Source organism: Hippopotamus amphibius, chromosome 2 (genome assembly GCF_030028045.1).
Source record: "Hippopotamus amphibius kiboko isolate mHipAmp2 chromosome 2, mHipAmp2.hap2, whole genome shotgun sequence".
NCBI classification, from domain to species: Eukaryota; Metazoa; Chordata; class Mammalia; order Artiodactyla; family Hippopotamidae; genus Hippopotamus; species Hippopotamus amphibius.
In genome coordinates, this window is record NC_080187.1 from 115,093,960 (window position 1) to 115,117,107 (window position 23,148).

A 23,148-nucleotide genomic window follows, 5' to 3' on the forward strand; every position below is an offset into this window, starting at 1 on the left:
TATAATTCATTAGTTGACCCAGGTGCTGAATGCAAGGTGGAGACCATCCAAGCCTGTTGACTATAACATTATGTGCTCCTATTTACACCACTTGGAATTTCACTAAGCCACACAAATGTACCTTTCCTACAAACACAGAGCATATAGGCAGCAGAGGGAGACTGGAGGACCTCAAAGAGCATCAGATGGCCTCCCCTATCACAAGCATCCTCCAACCCAACAATGCAGTTTTCCCTGCACTTGGATTTGGCTCAAAATTCCAATAGATTTTTACTCAGCAGCAGGACAACCCAAGTCCTTGTTTTCACAAATCACACTAGCCACAGCTCTCCAATGACACAAATGAGCTCTCCTAATAGTCCCCCTGGCACTAATCACTCTAGGGTCACTAACTCTTGGAAATAGAACAGCATATATGTGGGACGCTTCACAAAGAAACACAGATAGCCATGCCCAAGGAATTATCCACAGAAATGAAACAAACAGCCTTGGGGACTAGAACTCTTGGCTGAATCTCAGTACTTTAGGGACCATGGTGTTAGATTAACTGCCTAGGTTACTTATTAGCTATTAAAGTGTGGGGGGGGTGCACTTGTTCACATATCTTGCTGCATGTGAGTCAATAACACTCACCAAGTTTTAAAGATAGTCAGGGGGACTTCCCTGGTGGTGCAGTGGTAAAGAATCCGCTGGCCAGTGCAGGGAACATGGGTTAGATACCTGGTCCGGGAAGACCCCACATGCCATGGAGCAACTAAGCCTGTGCACCACAACTACTGAGCCTGTGCTCTAGAGCCTGTGAGCCACAACTACTGAGCCCACACGCCACAGCTATTAAAGCTTGTGTGCCTAAAGCCCATGCTCAGCAACAAGAGAAGCCACCACACTGAGAAGCCCATGCACCACAATGAAGAGTATCCCCCGCTCACTACAACTAGAGAAAGCACGTGCACAGCAATGAAGATCCAACACAGCCAAAAGTAAATAAATAAAAATTTAAAAATAAAAAAGATAAACTCACATAAAAAAAGAGCAATTGCAAAATAAAACATTAAGAAAAAATAAAATAAAGGTAGCCAGGGACATGTATCAAAGGAATCATGGCACTCTATTAACTAAATTGACTGAACAAGTCAAAATCTTCTTTTCTGATCTATTCTCCTGATTGCCCCCCACTAAGTAGGCCAAGTGGCAGCAAATGGGCTTTGAAATGGGCTTTATGCCTTTGTAGGATTTGGGGCATTTAGAATGATTTATCACTATCTCCAAACTCAGGCATTACAGAGGAACATACAATTTAGATTATAAAACAGCGTGAAGCCAGGGGATATTGTATAAGTGAGCCAAAGATGTCCCTGTATATTGATCCCTATGCTGTTTACTTCTTAACAGCAGGCTGAGACCTCTAGCTCAAAGAGTGATGGTATCAAACTCAAAGTTTTACAAATTGAATTGCTTAATTTGTTTTTTGTTTTTGTTTTTTCTTTTTGTTTTTGGCCACGCCGCATGTCTTGCAGGATGTTAGTTTACTAACCAGGGATCTAACCCAGGCCCTCAGCAGTGAAAGCTCCAAGTCCTAACCACTGGACCGCAAGGGAATTCCCCCAATGGCTTTAAATATAGTCCAAATAAGCCCATTCTTAGCTACTTACAGTCTGCCTTCTTCATAAAACCCGTGAAAATACACCCAACATGTGCTAGCCATAGATAAGATAAGTCTTGGGACTGTAAAAGACGCCAAGCTGCTGCTGCTCTTCAGAGCTCTCTGATCCAGAAACTCCCTGTTATGAGCTGAGTCTTGACCCCTCAGATTTCTGTGTTGAAGTCCTAACCCTCAGCATCTCAGAATGTGACTGTGTTTGGAGATAGGGCCTTTTAAGAGGCGATTAAGTTAAAAGGAGGTCCATAAGTGTGGGTCCTAATCCAATCTGACTGTTGTCTTTACAAGAAGAGGAAATAAGGACACAGACATGCACAGAGGGAAGCCCATGTGAAGACACACAGAGATGTCCACCTGCAAGCCAGAGAGGCCTGAGGAGAAACCAGCCTGCTGACACACCTGGATCTCACACTTCAAGCCTCCAAAACTGAGAGAATGAATGTCTGTTGTTTAGCCACCCAGCCTGTGGAATGTTGTCACAGTAGCCCAAGCAAACCAATACACTCCTCATCTTGCTGCTGAGCAACATCACCTAGACACATAAGCCCCTCTCCAATTCCCCTCTCCCCCAGGAGTTCATTGGCCCTGTTTCTCTCCTGGGTGGTGGTCCCATGCCACTGCCTCCAGCAGGCCTCCTGCTGTGAGGAACTTTCCCTTCTCATGCAACCCATCAAGCACTGCCCAAATAAAGCTCATTGTGTGCTACTGCTATCCTGTGGTCATGTCTTTCATCATCCTCTAAATCTCTGAGTTGACCTCTATCTCTACCTGTCTCTATCTCTCTATCAGCTTTCTTGAATACACAAATATACATTTCTACTGCAGGTGGTTGAAATCTAGCTAAGCAGATCATCACACCTGGGAACCAAGAGTAATGACTCATCCTACGAGTGTTGAGATACTCCAAACAGTCATTTCTTAGCCCAGAAGCTCCACCTGTTGCCTATTCCCAGTAATAGTAACCACAGCAATTGCATGTAATGAATGCCTACAGTGTATTAGATATTGTGCTAACAGATTTACATGTGATATCACTGGAAGACATCACAACAGTCTTCCGAGTTAAGTACTAGTATTTCCATTGTATAATTTAAAAATCTGAGCAACTTAACATATACATGAAGGTATACAAATGTTAGCTACCTTGCCTAGTATTAAACAGAAATATCTGGCAGAATCCATGTCTGTTTCACTGTAGAGCCTAAACAAGTAATAAAGACATGCAACTTAATCCCAAGGGCTTTCAAGAAGTGAGTTGTAAAACAAAACAAAACAAAACAAAAAAACAGTGAGTTGCATTTGCTCTGCAGTCACCCAGCAAATATATCATGAGAGGCTGCTAAGAATATATCATATTTAAAATATCATGTGTCTTTAAACATGAGATTTGTAGGTTAGTCATGGCCACAGAGGAATATATAGCCAACCCATAAAGTCACCTTGATATGTATTCTGATTCCGGGATCCTTTCTCTGTCCTTGCAAGCACATTTCAAAGTAGAATTATGGAGTTTTAGTTTCAAAGAATTTAAAGCTGTAAGGGGCCTTAGAGATGATCTAAGTCCAGTTCTCACATTATAGCCTTGCAAAAATCAAGGCCTAGGAATGGAAACAGACTTGCCTAGAGACCTAGAACATTAGTAGAAGAGCTAGAAACAGAATCTGAGCTCCATTACATAGTAATAAAAATAATAATTAAAACAAAATTGATTACAATACTAGCTATTACCATTTGGGGGTGCCTGCAATATGCCCTGTACATATATTGTTTTATTTGATCCTTAAAGTAATCTTTTGATATAGGTGTTTTTATCTCTATCTTGATTCAGAGAAAAGAGTTTCTAAATCCAGGATCACACAGGTAATACATGGTAAAACCTAGATCTGAATTAAGTTCCCTTATAAAATCAAGATTCTAAGTTTTTCCTACTATAACATTCTTTTCAAACTAACTTTTGCCTCAACTTTTATTCATGTTATTAAAACTATAGAAAAATTAACTGAAAATGACATCAATGAGAAAAAACAGGATTTATATATATATATATATATATACATATATATATATATATATATACACACATCATCAATATCAGATATCAGAAAGATCTCTACAAATGGGTAAGCTTTATTCTGGTCTCAAGGAAAATTCGAATGGAAATAATGTATGCACTGCATATTACCATTTCAAGGTGTAAAGATATGGAATCATCCAGAAAAAACTACGCCTTAGTCTCTCTTTTGTAGGAGATATCTGTTGATTATCTTCTCGACATTTCATTTTTATCTTCAATTGTACAGTATTTTTTCTTTTTTGACTTGTCCCAGTGATTTTTGTAATAATGCTTTCTTGGATCATATAGAGATAAAGAAGGAAACACAGATGTGTTTTGTATTGAAACTTTTCCAGGAACTCCTCACCTACGATGGTGTTGGTCACCAGAAGGACATTTGAGGAAAATAGCCAGTTGTCTTCTGAAGCTTTACCAAAAAGTTCCTCAAGGCTGCTTTCTCTTTATCAATCTCCCTGAACCAGATGTTTAAACCCTTCTGGAGTTTTTGAATGTGGAGCCTGGTCCTCTTCTCCTCTCCAAGGTTTTACACAAGAGCCTTCCGCAGGTATACAGGATCTCCTGCTTTTATGGTGCTCTTCTTCATTGTGTAGCTCATTCCTCCCATGTTCAGTCGCTGGCAGAGAAGGTTCAGGACAGGAGAGTGGAACTGCCTGTAAATGGCTCAGTAAAATGATTCGCCTGTGGTTTGGAATATTAGAACCATGGCACCACAGGAACAGAGACTCACAGAATCTTGGAGCTGAATGGCATCAGAGATCCACTTTAGCTCAAACCATTATATTTATTGACCAGAAGAAGTTTTTAAGCTTGCATATATTCTTAGTTTAGAAATAGAAATGAATATTTCAATAGACCAGAATGGCATCAGGATGACTGACTGCTGCCATTTTGTGTTTATACTTCAGTTGAACGGTAAGTGGCTTTAGGTGCTCATAATCAAGACCACAATGTTTATGGACAAAGAAAGAGAAAGTAGATTCAATAGTTCACTTTAGTTTTTGAAGTTTTTCTTCATTTCTTTATATATCCACTTGAAGTTGCTAAATAACTGAGATTTTGTCATTTGTCTAGGTGTTAAGTTAGACTTAAAGATGAGAACTTCCTCATGAAGTATCTACTTTTCATTAAAGAAAGGACAGGAAACAGGAAAATATACATGTGTGCCAAAAAAAACACAGAAAATATAAACTAATAACTAATGAGATGACAGAGATAGGAAGGGGCAAGGAGAAAGAATGGGGAAATGAGAACAGAGGAAAAGGAATACGAATAGGAAAAGGAACAGGAATACTTCTTTGAGTATAACATTTCATTGTTCTTACATTTAGAAATATGTTAATTTTTATGTGTTCAAGAATAATTAAAATCAAAAAGGATTGGGGGTGGTACCCCCCACTTTTCTATGCATATTCTAGGCTTGAGTAAGGAGTGAGTACATTATAGATAGTGAGACCCACATTCTCTCTGTTGGAGAAAGAAACTACAAATAAAGGAAGAAGGCCCTCATGTACTCTGTGGTGCTGGATTACAGTTAGAGATGACAGTATAAATTATGGTTCTATCAATCAGTGTGGATTAATGGTTCTATGAATCAGATGAATCCATGGTTCTCTGAATCAATATGAACTCTTATGAAGAATGACCCATTAGAAATTCTGGTCTCCAAACATGTCTTAGAGACTTGGGACTTTGCGACTCTCCCCAACATGACTTGAGCCACATTTATTCCTGGCCTCAAAATTCTGGAATTTGCAGATCATAGGTTTAATGTCCCCCTCTTTCAGTTTTACCTATGGTTTTCACCTACGCCTTGATTATTTTATTCCTTTTAACCTCATTATGAGTAAACACATATATAATTCTTCCAGACCTCTTTAGTCAGGAGCAGAAAACCTGAACAATGTGGAATGTTCCTAAGTAGCACATTTTTTTCCTAATAGGAGAATTTTACTAATTTTCTTTTTTAGATTGAGGTATAATTGACATATAACATTATATTAGTTTTAGATGTACAACATAATGATTCTATATTTGTATATATTGTGAAATAACCACAAGTCTGGTTAATATCCATGTCCATACATAGTTACAATATTTTTTTCTTGTGATGAGGACTTTTAAGATCTACTCTCTTATCAACTTTCAAATATGCAAAACAGTATTATTAACTATGTCACCATGCTGTACATTACATCTCCATGATTTATTTATTTAATAACTGGAAGTTTGTACCTTCTGACCCCCTTCACCAATTTCACCCCCCCCCGAACCCCCTGCCTTTGCCAACCACCAACCTGTTCTCTGTATTTATGAGCTCAGTTTTTTGTTATTGTTTTTTGTGTTGTTTTGTCTTGTTTTTAGATCCCATATATAAGCAACATTATATAGTATTTGTCTTTCTCTCCCTGGCTTATTTCACTTAGCATAATGCCTTCAAGGTCCATCCAGTTGTCTCAAAGGGCAGGATTTCCTTCTTTTTATGGCTGAATAATATTTCATTGTATATACATACCACATTTTCTTTACCCATCCGTTGATGGACACTTGTTTCCATGTCCTGGCAATTATGAATAATGCTGCAATGAACATGGGTGTGCAGATATCTCTTTGAGATAGTGATTTCATTTTCTTTAGATAAATACCCTGAAGTAGGATTGTTGAATCATATGGTAGTTCTAGTTTTAATTTTTTGAGGAACCTCCAGATTGTTTTCTATAGTGGTTATACCAATTTACATTCCCACCAACAGTGCACAAGGGTTCCTTTTTCTCCACATCCTCACTAACACTTGTTACTTCTTATTTTTTAATTAAAAAATTTAAATTGAAGTATAATTGACTTACAACACTATGTTAGTTCCAGGTGCACAAAACAGTGAGTCAATATTTCTATATATTACAGAATGATTACCATAATAAATCTAGCTATCATCTGTCACCAAAGATATTACAACATACTAACTATATTCCCCATGCTGTATATTTCATCATCATGACATTTATTTCATAACTGAAAGTTTGAATCTCTTAATCTCCCTCAGCTATTTCACTCATCCCCCACCCCCTGCCACGTCCCCCTCTGGGGGGCAAACCACCTGTTTGTTCTCTGTATCTATAACTCTGTTTCTGTTTTATGTTTGTTCATTTGTTTTATTTTATAGATTCCACATATGAGTGTAATCATTACAGTATGTCTTCCTCTGTCTGACTTATTTCACTTAACATAATACCCTCTAGGTCCATCTATGTTGTCACAAATGACAAGATTTCATTCTTTTTATGGTTGAGGAATATTCCACTGTGTATATATACCACATCTTCTTTATCTATTCATCCATTGATGGACATTTTGGTTGTTTCCATACCTTGGCTATTGTAAATAATGCAGCAATGAACACAGGGTGCATATGTCTTTTTGAATTAATGTTTTTGTTTTCTTCAGAAAAATACCCAGAAGTGGTATTGCTGGATCATATGATAGTTCTGTATTTAAATTTTTTGAGGAAACTCCATACTGTTTTCCATAGTTGTTTTACCAGTTTACATTCCCATGAAGGTTCCTTTTTCTCCACATTCTTGCCAACACTTCATATTAGCCATTCTAATAGATATGAGGTGATATCTTGTGGGGTTTTGTTTTGTTTTTTTTTTTTTTTGCATTTCCCTACTAATTAGTGATGTTGAGCACCTTTTCATGTATGTGTTGGCCATTTATATGTCTTCTTTGGAAAATTGTCTATTTGGGTCTCTGTACATTTTTAAATCAGATTATTTCTTTTTTGCTATGCATAGTTGTAGGAGTCCCTTATATATTTTGGATATTAACTCCTTATTGGAAAGATGGTTTGCAAATATTTTCTCCCATTGTATAAGCTGCGCTTTCATTTTGTTGATTGTTTATTTGGCTGTGCAGAAGCTTTTTAGTTTGATGCAGTCCCATTTATTTATTTTTGTTTTTGTTGCCTCTGCTTTTGGTGTCAAATCAAAAAAATCATCACCAAGACCAATGTCAAGGAGCTTACTTACCACCTATGTTTTTTTCTTAGGAGTTGTTATGGTTTCAGATCTTACTTCAAGTTTTTAATCCATTTTGAGTTAAATTTATGTTATGGTGTAAGAAAGAGGTCCAGTTTCACTTTTTTGCATGAGGCTATTTGTGCTATCCAACACCATTTATTGAAGAGACTGTTGTTTCCACATAGTATGTTCTTATATCCCTTGTCATAAATTAATTGACTACATAAGGGTGTGTTTATTTCCGGGTTCTATTTTGTTCCACTGATATATGCATCTGTTTTGATGCCAGTATCATACTGTTTTGGTTACTATAGGTTTGTGATAAAGTTTGAAATCGGAACATGTGAGTCCTCCAACTTTGTTCTTCTTCCTCAGGGTTGCTTTGGCTATTCAGGGCCTTTTGTGGTTCCAAACAAATTTTAGAATTGTTTTTTCTAATTATGTGGAAAGTACCATTGGAATTTTGAGAGGGCTGACACACAATCTATAAATGGCTTTGGGTAGTATAAAACTTTTAACAATTTTATTTCTTTCCATTAGAGGAAGAGATTTTAAACTTTCACCATTGAGGATGATGTGGGCTTTTCATATATGATCCTTATTATGTCTATACTCAATTTGTAGAGAGTATTTTTTTAATCATGAAAGGGTGTCAAATTTTCTCAAATGTTTTGTCTGTATCTATTGATATAGTCACTGACTTTATCTTTCATTCTAGTAAGGTGACGTATTACATTAACTGATTTGCATATGTTGAACCATCCTCGCATCCCAGGCAAAAATCACACTTGATCATATGGTATGATCCTCTTAATGTGTTGCTGAATTTGATTTGCTAATTTATTTTGAGAATTTTTGTATCTATATTCATCAGGGAAATTGGCCTATAATTTTCTTTTCTTGTAGTATCTATGACTAGTTTTGGTATCAGGGTAATGGTGGGCTTGTAAAATGAGTTTGGGTTGTATCCTCCTCTTTAAATTTTTTGGAAGAGTTTGAGAAGTACTGGCATTAATTCTTTAAATTATTGGTAAAATTCACCAGGGGAATCTGAGCTTTTCTTTTGGAGGAGGTTTTGGATTACTGATTTAGTCTCCTTACTTGTTATTGGTCTGTTCAGATTTTCTATGTCTTCATCATTCATTCAAAATGGCTTCATCTTAGTTGGCTGTATGTTTCTAGGAATTTATTTCTTCTGGGATATACAAAACATTGGCATATATTTATCCATGGTAATCTCTTTTGATCCTTTGATTTTCTGTGTTATCTGATTTTCTGTTTTATTATCTGTATTATAATATGTTATAATGTCTCCTGTTTCATTTCTAACTCTTTGTGTCTTTTCTTAGTCTAGCTAAAGGTTTGTCAATTTTATTTTTAAAAAACATTTCTTAGTTTTATTGAGCTTCCTATTGTTTTACTGGTCTATATGTCATTTATTTCTGCTCTAAAGCTTGTTATTTCCGTCCTTTTGCTAACTTTAGACTTGGCTTGTTCTTTTTGTAATTCCTTGAGATGTAAAGTTAAGTTGAGATATTTTTATTTGAGAAGCAAGTATATTCTGTCGCTGTTGGATGGAATGTTCTGTATATGTCTATCACATCTAAAGTATAGTTCAAGTCTAATATTTCTTTATTGACTCTCTGTCTGGACGATCTATCCATTGTTGAAAGTGGTGTATTGACATACTCTACTATTATTGTATTGTCTGTTTCTCCCTTCTGATCTGTATTATTTACTGTATATATTTATGTTGGGTGCATATATATTTGTGATTGTTATACCCTCTTGATGAGTTGGCCTCTATGTTTATACAATGACCTTCTTTGTCTCTTGTTACAGCTTTTTTTTTTTCTTATTGAAGTATAGTTGATTTACAATATTGTGTTTCAGGTGTACAGCAAAGTAATTCAGATAATAAGTTTTTTCAATTATTTTCCATTATACATTACTATGAGATATTGAATATAGTTCCCTGTGCTATATAGTAAGTCCTTGTTGTTTCTTGTTATAGCTTTTAAACTTTGTTTCATGTTACAGTCTATTTAGTCTAATGCAATTATAGCTATCCTGCTTTCTTTTGCTTTCCATTTGCATGGAGTATCTTTTTCCATCACTTCAATTTCAGTATATATGTATCCCCCCCCCTTTTTTTTTAACCAATCACAAGGGCGTTTTATTTTTTATTTTTTTATTTTTTAATAATTTTATTGAGATAAAATTGACTTAATTGCATATATTTAAAGTGTACAATTTGATTTTTCTTATTACTAATGTATATACACCAATTCCAATCTCCCAATTCACCCCACCCCAACCTCCCCACTTTCCCCTCTTGGTGTCCATATGTTTGTTCTCTACATCTGTGTTTCTATTTCTGCCTTGCAAACCAGTTGATCGGTACCATTTTTATAGATTCCACATATATGTGTTAATATACTATATTTGTTTTCTCTTTCTGACTTACTTCACTCTGTATGACAGACTCTAGATCCATCCATGTCCATGAATGACACAATTTCTTTCCTTTTTATGGCTGAGTAATATTCCATTGTATATATGTATACATCTTCTTTATCCATTCGTCTGTTGATGGGCATTTAGGTTGTTTCCAGGACCTGGCTATTGTAAATAGTGCTGCAATGAACATTGGGGTGCATGTGTCTTTTTGAATTATGGTTTTCTCTGGGTATATGCCCAGTAGTGGGATTGCTGATAATTCCAATTTTAGTTTTTTAAGAAACCTCCATACTGTTCTCCATAGTAGCTCTGTCAATTTACGTTCCCACCAATAGTGCAAGAGGGTTCTCTTTTCTCCACACCCTCTCCAGCATTTACTGTGTGTAGATTTTATGATGATACCCATTCTAAGTGGTGTGAGGTGATACCTCACTGTCGTTTTGATTTGCATTTCTCTAATAATTGGTGATGTTGAGCAGTTTTCAAGTGCCTCTTGGCCATCTGTGTGTCTTCTTTGGAGAAATGCCTATTTAGGTCTTCTGCCCATTTTTGGATTGGGTTGTTTGTTTTTTGATATTGAGCTGCATGAGCTGTTTATATATTTTTGGAGATTAATCCTTTGTGTGTTGATTCATTGGCAAATATTTTCTCCCATTCTGAGGGTTGTCTTTTCGTCTTACTTATAGTTTCCTTTGCTGTGCAAAAGCTTTTAAGTTTCATTAGGTCCCATTTGTTTATTTTTGTTTTTATTTCCATTACTCTACGAGGTGGGTCAAAAAAGATCTTGCTGTAATTTTTATCAAAGAGTGTTCTCCCTATGTTTTCCTCTAAGAGTCTTATACTGTCTGGCCTTACATTTAGGTCTTTAATCCATTTTGAGTTTATTTTTATGTATGGTGTTAGGGAGTGTTCTAATTTCATTCTTTTACATGTAGCTGTCCAGTTTTCCAAGCACCATTTATTGAGGAGGCTGTCTTCTCTCCGTTGTATATCCTTGCTTCCTTTGTCATAGATTAGTTGACCATAGGTGCATGGGTTTATCTCTGGGCTTTCTATCTTGTTCCACTGATCTATATTTCTGTTTTTGCACCAGTACCATATTGTCTTGATTACTGTAGCTTTGTAGTATAGTCCGAAGTCAGGGAGTCTGATTCTTCCAGCTGTTTTTTTTCCCTCAAGATTGCTTTGGCTATTTGGAGTCTTTGTGTCTCCATGAAAATTTTAGGATTTTTAGTTCTAGTTCTGTGAAAAATTGCATTGGTAATTTGATAGGGATTGCACTGAATCTGTAGATTGCTTCAGGTACTATCATCATTTTCGCAATATTTATTCTTCCAATCCAAGAACATGGTACATCTATCCATCTGTTTGTGTCATCTTTGATTTCTTTCATCTGTGTCTTATAGTATTCTGAGTAAAGATTTTAAACTTCTTTAGGTAGGTTTATTCCCAGTTATTTTATTCTTTTCGTTGCAGTGGTGAATGGAACTGTTTCCTTACTTTTGCTTTCTGATCTTTCATTGTTAGTGTATGGGAATGCAAGAGATTTCTCTGTGTTAATTTTGTATCCTGAAACATTACCAGATTCATTGATTAGCTCTAGTAGTTTTCTGGTGGCATCTTTAGGATTTTCTATATATAGTATCATGTCATCTGCAAACAGTGACAGTTTTACTTCTTTGCGAATTTGGATTCCTTTTATTTCTTTTTCTTCTCTGATTGCTGCAGCAAGGATTTCCAAAATTAAGTTGAATAGTAGTGGCAAGAGTGGTCATCCTTGTCTTGTTTCTGATCTTAGAGGGAATGCTTTGTTTTTCACCATTGAAAATGATGTTTTCTGTAGGTTTCACATATGGCCTTTATTATGTTGAGGTAGTTTCCCTCTGTGCTCACTTTCTGGAGAGTTTTTAATCATAAATCGGTGTTGAATTTTGTCAAAAGCTTTTTCTGCATCTATTGAGATGATCATATGGTTTTTATTCTTCAATTTGTTAATATGTCGTATCACATTGATTGATTTGCATATAATGAAAAATCCTTGCATCCCTGTGATAAATCCCTTAACCATAGTGTATGATCCTTTCAATGTATTGTTGGATTCTGTTTGCTAGTATTTTGTTGAGGATTTTTGCTTGTATATTCATCAGTGATATTGCTCCGTAATTTTCTTTTTTTGTAATATCTTTGTCTGGTTTTGGTATCAGGGTGATGGTGGCCTCGTAGAATGAATTTGGGAGTGTTCCTTCTTCTGCAATTTTTTGGAAGAGTTTGAGAAAGATAGGTGTTAGCTCTTCTCTACATGTTGATAGAAGTCACCTGTGAAGCCATCTGGTCCCGAACCTTTTGTTGAAACAATTTTAATCACAGTTTCAATTTCATTACTTGTGATTGGTCTGTTCATATTTTCCATTTCTTCCTGATTTAGTCTTAGAAGGTTATACTTTTCTAAGAATTTGTCCATGTCTTCCAGGTTGTTCATTTTTTTGGCATATATTTGCTGGTAGTAATCTCTTATGATGCTTTTTATTTCTGTGGTGTCCATTATAACTTCTCTTGATTCATTTCTAATTTTATTGATTTGAGTCCTCTCCTTTTTCTTGACAAGTCTGGCTAAAGATTTATAAACTTTATCTTCTTAAAGATCCAGCTTTTAGTTTTATTGATCCTTGCTATTGTTTTCTTTGTTTCTATTTCATATATTTCTGCTCTGATCCTTACCATTTCTTTGCTTCTAGTAACTTTGGGTTTTGATTGTTCTTATTTCTCTTGTTTCTTTAGGTGTAAGGTTAGATTGTTTATTTGTGATTTTTCTTGTTCCTTGAGGTAGGATTTTATTGCTATAAACTTCCCTCCTAAAAATGCTTTTGCTGCATATCATAGGTTTTGGATCATTGTATTTTTTTTTGTTGTGTGTCTCTAGGTATTTTTTTATTTCCTCTTTGATTTCTTCAGTGATCTCTTGGGTGTTTAGTAGTTTATTGTTCAGCCTCCATGTGTTTGTGTTTTTTATGGGTTTTTTTCCTGTAATTTATTTCTAATCTCATAGTATTGTGGTCAGAAATGATGCTTGATACAATTTCAATTTTCTTAAATTTACTGAGGCTTGATTTGTGACCCAAGATGTGATCTATCCTGGACAATGTTCCATATGCACTTGAGAAGAAAGTGTAATCTGCTGCTTTTGGATGGAATGTCCTATAAATATCAATTAAAATAGCTGGTCTATTCTGTCATTAAAAGCTTGTGTTTCCTTATTAATTTTCTGTCTGGATGATCTTTCCATTGGTGTAAGAGGGGTATTAAAGTCTCCCACTATTGTTGTGTTACTGTCAGTTTCCTCTTTTATAGTTGTTAGCATTTGCCTCATGTATTGAGGTGCTCCTATATTGGATGTATATATATTTATAATTGTTATATTTTCTTGGATTGATCCCTTGATTATTATGTAGTGTCCTTCCTTGTCTCCTGCAACATTCTTTATTTTAAAGTCTATTTTATCTGAGATGAGTATTGCTACTCCAGCTTCCTTTTGATTTCCATTTGCATGGAGTCTTTTTCCATTCCCTTACTTTCAGTCTGTATGTGTCCCTAGGTTTGAAGTGGGTCTCTTGTAGACAGCGTATATATGGGTCTTGTTTTTGCATCCATTCAGCTAGTCTGTGTCTTTTGGTTAGAGCATTTAGTCCATTTACATTCAAGGTAATTACTGATATGTCTGTTCCTATTACCATTTTCTTAATTGTTTTGGGTATTTTAGGTCCTTTTTTTCTCTTGTGTTTCCCATTTAGAGGAGTTCCTTTAGCATCTGTTGTAGGGCTGGTTTGGTGGCGCTGAATTCTCTTAGCTTTTGCTCATTTGTAAAGCTTTTGATTTTTCTGTCAAATCTGAATGAGCTCCTTTCTGGATAGAGTATTCTTGGTTGTAGGTTCTTCCCTTTCATCTCTTTAAATATATCATGCCACCCCCTTCTGGCTTGCAGAGTTTTTGTTGAGAAATTTGCTGCTATCCTTACAGGAGTTCCATTGTATGTTGTCATTTTTCCCTTGTTGCTTTTAATAATTTTTCTTTGTCTTTAATTTTTGTCAATTTGATTACTATGTGTCTTGGTGTGTTTATCCTTGGGTTTGTCCTGCCTGGGACTCTCTGCACTTCCTGGACTTGGGTGGCTATTTCCTTTCCCATGTTAGGGAAGTTTTTGACTATAATCTCTTCAAATATTTTCTTGGGTCCTTTCTCTCTCTTCTCCTTCTGGGACCTCTATAATGCAAATGTTGGTGCATTTAATGTTGTCCCAGAGGTCTCTTAGGCTGTCTTCATGTCTTTTCATTCTTTTTTCTTTATTCTGTTCCACAGCAGTGATTCCACCATTCTGTCTTCCAGGATACTTATCCATTCTTATGCCTCAGTTATTCTGCTATTGATTCCTTCTAGTATATTTTTTATTTCAGTTATTGTATTGTTCATCTCCGTTTGTTTGTTCCTTAATTTTTCTAGGTCTTTGTTAACCATTTCTTGCATCTTCTCCATTCTTTTTCCAAGGTCCTGGATCATCTTCAGTATCATTATTCTGAATTATTTTTCTGGAAGGTTGCCTATCTCCACTTCATTTAGTTGTTTTTCTGAGGTTTTATCTTGTTCCTTCATCTGGTACAAAATCCTCTGCCTTTTCATTTTGTCTGTCTTTCTGTGGCTGTGGTTTTCATTTTGCAGGCTGCAGGATTATAGCTCTTCTTCCTATAATCCTGAGTTCTTCAAACTCTGTTGTCTGCTCTCTGGTGGATGAGGCTATCTAAGAGGCTTGTGCATGCTTCCTGATGGGAGGGACTGGTGGTGGGTAAGTCTGGGTGTTGCTCTGGTGAGCAGAGCTCAGTAAAACTTCAATCCACTTCTCTGCTTGTGGGTAGGTCTGAGTTCCCTCCCTGTTGGTTGTTTGGCCTGAGGTGGCCCAGCACTGGAGCTTACAGGCTCCTTGGCAGGGCTAATGGTGGACTCTGGGAGGGCTCATGCCAATGAGTACTCCCCAGAACTTCTGCTGCCAGTGTCCTTGTCCCCACCATGAACCACATCTGCCCCCTGCCTCTGCAGGAGATCCTCCAACGCTAGCAGGTAATTCTGGTTCAGTCTCTTATGGGGTCACTGCTCCTTCCCTCTGGGTCCTGGTGTGCATACAACTTTGTGTGTGCCCTCCAAGAGTGGAATCTCTGTTTCCCCCACTACTTTGGAAGTCCTGCAATCAAATCCCACTGGCCTTCAAAGTCTGATTCTCTGGGGATTCTTCCTCCCATTGCCAGACCCCCAGGTTCAGAAGCCTGATGTGGGGCTCAGAACCCTCACTCCAGTGGGTGGACTTCTGTGGTATAATTGTTCTCCAGTTTGTGAGTTGCCCACCCAATGGTTATGGGATTTGATTGTATCACAGTTGCACTCTTCCTACCGTCTCACTGTGGCTTTTCCTTGTCTTTGGATGTGGGGTATCTTTTTTGGTGAGTTCCAGTGTCTTCCTGTCTATGATTGTTCAGCAGTTAGTTGGGATTCTGGTGCTCTTGCAAGAGGGAGTGAGTGCATGTCCTTCTACTCCACCGTCTTGAACCAATCTCTATATGTATTCTTGAAGCTGAAGTGATTCTTGTAGCAGCATATAGTTGGGTCTTTTTTTTAAAAATCTATTCAGCCATTCTTATGTCTTTGATTGGATAACTTAATCCATTTAAATTTAGAGTAATTATTGATGGCTATCCCATCTTATTAATGTTTTCTTGATGCTTTGTAGTTCCCTTGTTCCTTTCTCCTTCTCTTGCTGTCTTTCTTTGTGAAATGATTTTCCATAGTGTATGCTGTGATTCTCTTTGTGTTTTGTGTATCTACTGTAGGTATTTGATGAACTCAGTGACAAGAACAAGGAAGCAGATACAGAGAATGGACTGGAGAACTCGAGGTATGGGAGGGGGCGGGGGGTGAAGGGGAAACTGAGAAGAAGCGAGAGAGTAGCACAGACATATATATACTACCAACTGTAAAATAGTCAGTGGGAAGTTGTTGTATAACAAAGGGAGTCCAACTCGAGGATGGAAGATGCCTTAGAGGAATGGGGCAGGGAGGGTGGGGGGGAATCGAGGGGGGGGCGTCAAGGAAGGGAGGGAATATGGGGATATGTGTATAAAAACAGTTGATTGAACCTGGTGTACCCCCAAAAAAATAAAATAAAATAATAAAATAAATAAATAAATAAAAGTAAGGTAATCACAAAAAAAAAAAAATCTATTCAGCCATTCTTATGTCTTTGATTGGATAACTTAATCCATTTAAATTTAGAGTAATTATTGATGGCTATCCCATCTTATTAATGTTTTCTTGATGCTTTGTAGTTCCCTTGTTCCTTTCTCCTTCTCTTGCTGTCTTTCTTTGTGAAATGATTTTCCATAGTGTATGCTGTGATTCTCTTTGTGTTTTGTGTATCTACTGTAGGTATTTGCTTTGTGGTTACAATGAGGCTTTCATAAAACATCTTATAGATAAAAATGGTCTGTTTTGAGCTGATAAAAGCTTAAGTTTGATCACATATAAAATTCTACCCTTTTACTCTTTCCTCTTTTATATTTTCAATGTCACAATTTACCTTTTTATATTTTTTGTTCACTAATAAATTATTGTAGTTATATTTTCAATTCCTTTGTCCTCTAATCTTTTTACAAAAGTCATTAATACACTACCTTATTATAGTGTTAGAATAGCCTGAATTTCATCATATATTTATCTTTACCAGTGTTTTGTATATTTTCATGTGACTCACTAGCATCCTTTCATTTCACTTTGAAGAATTCCTTTCAGCATTTCTTGTAAGGCAGATCTGGGGCTAAAAAGAATTCTTGATAGAACTGTCTTCAGGCTGATCTGTCCCCTGCTTCTTTTGGCCACTGGATATGAAGCATATCCAGGGAGAGGTGAGAATTTGGCAGGATACTGTATAGCTAAAGCAACATCCTAAGGGACCAGCAGCCAAAGCTGTCTTCCAACAGCACATCAGCAACTGGTAAGATAGGTACTTTGTCAAGGCAGGATCTAGGTTGCAGACACTAGTATTCCAGAGTGCACCGATACAGTTTGAATCCTTTTTTAAAAAAATACTTATGAATTATTTATTTATTCATGGAAAGGTATTTTATTTTTTTTTATAAATTTATTTATTTATTGGCTGCATTGGGTCTTTGTTGCTGAGCACAGGCTTTCTCTATTTGCAGCAAGCAGGGGATACTCTTGGTTGTGGTGTGCAGGCTTCTCATTTTGGTGGCTTCTCTTGTTGAGGAACAAGGGCTTTAGGCTCACAGGCTTCAGTAGTTGTGGCACATGGGCTCAATAGTTGTGGTTCATGGGCTCTAGAGTGCAGGCTCAGTAGTTGTGGCACATGGGCTTCATTGCTCTGCAGCATGTGGGATCTTCCCAGAGCAGGGATCAAACCCATGTCCCCTGCACTGGCAGGCAGATTCTTAACCACTGCACCACCAGGGAAGTCCAGGTATTTTATTTTAAATATAGCAGTGTATACATGTCAATCTCAAACTCCCAATCTGTCCCTCTCCCCCCACCACTTCCCCTCTGGTAACCATAAATGTATTCTTTAAGTCTGGGAGTGTTTCTGTTTTGTAAAGAAGTGCATTTGTATCGTTTTTTAAAGATTCCACATATAAGTGATATTATATGATATTTGTCTTTCTCTGTCTGACTTACTCTACTTAGTATGATAACCTCCAGTTCCATCCATTTTAATTTTCATCCTGAGGGTGGGAGGAAGTTGTGTATGTTCAGGTTGTGGGAGTTGTGTGTCGAAGATAGTGTGTCTGTTTATGTGCACACTTCAGGTTGATATGTGTGAAATCAAGGGATGTGAGGGGCTATGCATACATTAAGGAAGCTTGAAATCTACTGTGTTTGTGGTGGGGTTGAGGGTATGTGTATATATGTGAAGGTGCTTGTGGGTTATGTTGCATGCTAGAGTTTGGGTGGTTTACATGAATGTTTAGACTGTAGGGAGAGTGCATGTGTATCTGAGGAGGGTAAGGCTATGTGAACTACATGTTGAATTCTGCTGGGATAGGGTATGTGTGAATTCAAAACCTGTGAAGGTTTTATGCATGTATTGGAGAAGGCTGGGACGTCATATACATGTATTTGGGATGGAGATTGGTGTGTCTGCATGTATTGGGGTCATGGAAGGTTCTAGGTGTGTGTGTTTGTAACTATAAGGAGTTGAGGATGCATATTTTGTGAGTTTTGTGTGTGTGCATATTTTTTGGGGGCTGAGTGGTTGTATATATTCTGAGTCCAGCAGGGTGTGATAGACATTTTTTCCTGAGTATTAAAATATTGTATGTTTATATTGGTGGGGTTTGGAGGGGTGTGTGTGTGTGAGCATGTGCATGTGTGGAATGTAGTGTTTTCTATGCTTTGGTATGTGGCATATGCTGGACTATCTGATGTAACAAATAATTCAGTGACTTCCAACAACAAAGGTTTGTTTCTCATTTATGTTTCATATCCTCCATTGGTTAGTTTTAGATTGGTTCCCTGCCCTCTTCACCTTGGATCCAGATGGATGAAGCAACCCCATTTGGGACAGAAACAGAGGGGAATGTGTCTTCTCAGAAGTTATACATGGCATTTTCACTCACATTTCATTGGCCAGAGTAAGTTATATGGCTACATCTGAGTTCAACAGGGTTGTATTATATACTCTCTTAGACAGAAACACTAGAGAAAGGGACAGTACATATTCTTCTTAATGATACAATCTACCACATTGTGTGTGTTTGGAGCCTGCTCTCTTTTGATTTTTGCATGGACCATCTTTTTAACCTATTTGTGTCTTTAGATAGGTGAGTCTCTTGCAGAAAGCATGCAGTTAGATCCTGTTTTGTTTTTTTTAAATCCACTCTGCCAATCTATGTCTTTTGATTGGAGAGTTTAATACATTTACATTTATAGTAATTAGTGTTAGCAAAGGACTTAACTGTTGCCGTTTTATTTGTTGTCCTTAAGTCTTATAGATTTTTTGTCCCTCATTTCCTCCACTAATGCCTTCCCTTGTGTTCAGTTAATTTTTGTAGTAACACATTTTGATTCTCTTCTCATTCCCTTTTGTGTATATTTGATAGATATTATCCTTGTGGTTAACATTCTAAAATTATGCCAATCTATTTAAAATTCATACCAACCCAATTTTGATCACATAAAAAAACTTTACTCCTTTACATCTCTGCCCCTCCCCCTTTATGTTATTGATGTTATAAGTTGTATCTTTATATATTATGTACCCACTAAACATGTATTTATAAACATATTTTATGCTTTTTTCCTTTAAATCCAGTAGAATAAAAAGTGGAGTTAATAGGCTCAAATGACAATATAATGAGTTTTATATTTTCCATATATTTACCTTTATGGGAGAAATTTATATTTTCATATGGCTTCCAGTTACTGTCTAGGATCCTTTAATTTGATCTTGAATGACTTTAGCATTTTTTTATAGGGCAGGTCTAGTGGTAATGTATTCTCTCAGGTTTTGTTTATCTGGAATGTCTTAATGTCTCCCTCATTTCTGAAGGATAGTTTTGTCAGATATATAATTTTTGGTTCACAATTTTTCTTTCTGCATTTTTTCAGCATTTTATTAAATATATAATCCCACTACTATATGGACTGTGTAATAGTTCTGCTAAGAAATCTGCTAATATTCTACTGAAGATCCCTTGTATGTGCTGAGTCACTTTTCTCCTGCTGCTTTCAAGATTCTCTTGTTGCCTTTGTCTTTTGACAGTTTGATTATAAAGTGTCTCATTGTGAGTCTCTTTTTGTCCTATTTGGAGTTGGTTGAGACTCTTGTATTTCTATATCCATGCGCTTTCTCAAATAATTTCTTTGACCCTTTTTCTTGTCCTTCTCCTTTAAGATTCCCATAACGTGTATATTAGTCTGTTTGATAGTATCCCATACATACCTTACACTCTGTTCCTCTTTTTCTTTTTTATTATTCCTCAGATTCAATAATTTCAAGTGATCTGTATTCCAGTTCACTGATTCTTTCTTCTGCCTGTTGGCATCTGCTTTTGAACTCCTTTAGTGAATTTTTCAATTGAACTATTGAATTTTTAAAACCAGAATTTGATTTTCTTCCTAATTTCTATCTCTTTGTCAATGTTCTCATTTTGTTAATATACTGTTCCCCCACTTTCCTTTAGTCCTTTATCTGTGTTCTCCATTTTGCTCTTTGAGAATATTTAGGACAGTTATTTTCAAGATTTTCAGGGGCAATTTCTGGATATTTACTTTGTTTTTTTGAATGGGCCATGTTTTCCTGCTTCTTTGAATGTCTTGTTATCTTTTGGTGAGAACTGGCATTTGAAAAAACAGCCACCTCTCAGTATTTACAGGTTGGCACTGTACAGGGAAAGACCTTCAGGGAAAGTCAGGGAAGAGTTAAGATCTTTTCAGGATTCCTCTGGGCATGCAGCATTCCTGAGCCTGTGTACTTCCCCCCTGCCCCAAGTCCCCCATATACACAGCTGCTTTTACAGACTTAATTTCTCTGAGTATCACCCCTGTTTCTTCTCAGGACCTTAGATATTCTATTGTATTTCTCAATCAGTAATCTCTTGCCTCAGGTATATGCAGATCTGCACTCCTCCTGCAGACTTAATGAACCATGCCTGCTGCTTCCCACAGCTTTTATTAGCCTGAGATCTGAGTTGTACAACATTTGGGCATGGAGCTCCAACCTGGGTGAAATGGAGACCAATCAGGCAGTCCCTGAACAGGTTAGAATGTTGCAAATTTGGTCCACCCTGCTCTTTCTGGTTCATGGAAGGGAACTGGGGATGAGACTACCATTTCTCCCAAGCCATACTGCATAGCACCAGGAGGAGGGTGAGGCAAGGGTGAGTTAACACGCCATGAAATTTTCTCTGTTTTGAATGTGACTTTCTTGACTGGGCATTCACTTGGTTGCTGTACATCTCTGACTGATTTCTAGAGCTCCTATCCAGTTATTTTAGCTAGTCTCTAGTTATTTGTTTAATGTTGCCATGGGGGAATGAGGGTCTGGAGCTTCTTTTCTGTAAATCTTTGCTTATGTCATTCCTCTAATCTCCTTGTTTTAAAGTCAGCTCATTAGCAACCTCAATTCCATATGAAACCTTCACTTCTTTTTACTGTGTAACATAACATATAGACAGTTTCTGGGAATTAAGACATGGACATATTTTAGATATGACTAAATTTAATGTGGTATCCTGGATCAGATCCTGGAACAGAAAATGAACAGTAGGGAAAAACTAATGAAATTTTAATAAAGCATGGAGTTTAATTAGTAGTAATATACCATTGTTGGTTCATTAATTATGACAAGTGTACCTTGGTAACGTAAGATGTAAACAATTGCAGAAATTGGATGTAGAGCATATAGGAACTATCTGTACTATCCTTGCAACTTTTCTGTAAATCAAAATTTATTCTAAAATTCAAACTTTAAAGTAAAAAAGAATAACAGTAAGATGTAATAAAGCTTATATAGTACACCAGGGCTAAGAGAGAGTGCTCAAGAAAGGGCAAATTTAGAAGAGGGACCTGTTCTCAAGGTTGGGGTTCAGACCATATTGGAGAAGTAGCTGCAGCCCACTGGAAAGCAGACATTTTTGCTGATTTTCCTATACTAAGCTTGACCACAGTTTCTGAGCAAGCAGGAAGCAACTCTCTGGGGGTGCAGGCAGGAGCAAGCAAGCTGCAGTGACCAGGCATGTAGGTTCTCAGAGGGAGTAGGGGGAGCCAATTATAACCCTCTGCAGTGCAGGGGGGTGTGGATGAGCAGAAAGTGGGAATATTTGGGGTATGAGAGGAACAGGGTATACTATGTCTGTGCCTAGAGGGCAGGAGATAGGCTGGGACTGTGAAATTGGAGATACTTTTGGTTTGGCTTTAGTAGGGTATATTTATGTACCTCCCAGTCACTTTGTGAGTAGAAAAGTTATTGCCAGTTGTCCCTGTGTAGGAACGTTTTCTCTGAACACTGCTGAAGAACCCTGCTGACTCACCTGGTATTACAATAAGACTGTGACATGACTGCCCTTATAGTTCCAGGAACTGAGAAAGTATGTTGGTACTGAAGGAAAACGAGTTTGAAATCTGAGGAGTGAAAAGCTTACCTGTGGGAAATTCTCCCAAATATTGGGTCATCAGATGTGTAAATCTGTAAGCTGCATATTTGGTTTGAATATCTCCCCAGTCAAAACTGGAAGTTTAAGCCTGTACTTATTAATGCAATAAACACACACACACACATACACACACTTACTTTTTGAAAATCAGAATGCCTATGTTTGTAGGATAAAGTGACTCTGTGTATGAAGTCACACATTTCATAAACCCCACATAATGGACTCTATCTTAGGGTATCTGATATTTGCTATCATAATGAATTCTAATGGTTTCATATAAAAGAACAGAAAATTGACCACATATGAAATTAGCTGAAATCCTGTAGCTCATAAATGAAAAAAGTTTGATAGGGCTTTTCTTAAATTTGACAACAATCCTAAAATTTTCCATAACTTTACCACCAATGGTTTGTGAAGCCAATGAAATTTTCTATGCCACCTATAATAAAGACAGCCAAGCATGATATTAGAAAGAACCTATTTTCTCTAGAGAAAAAAACCCTGCAAACTTACTTTCAAATGAGAACAAATCAAATAATAAGGGGCCACTGAAGTATAGAAAAATATATTACAGAATACACTGGACAATTAATATAAACATGGTATTTTAGGTACTTTGTGATATTTCTGTAGTATTTTTTTACCTTTCTTCCACATGTAGTTCACTGTGATTTATTTTCTTGTTATAGACATTCATAAGCAGAGGTAATTTTGTACTTATTTTGTGTTCTTTTA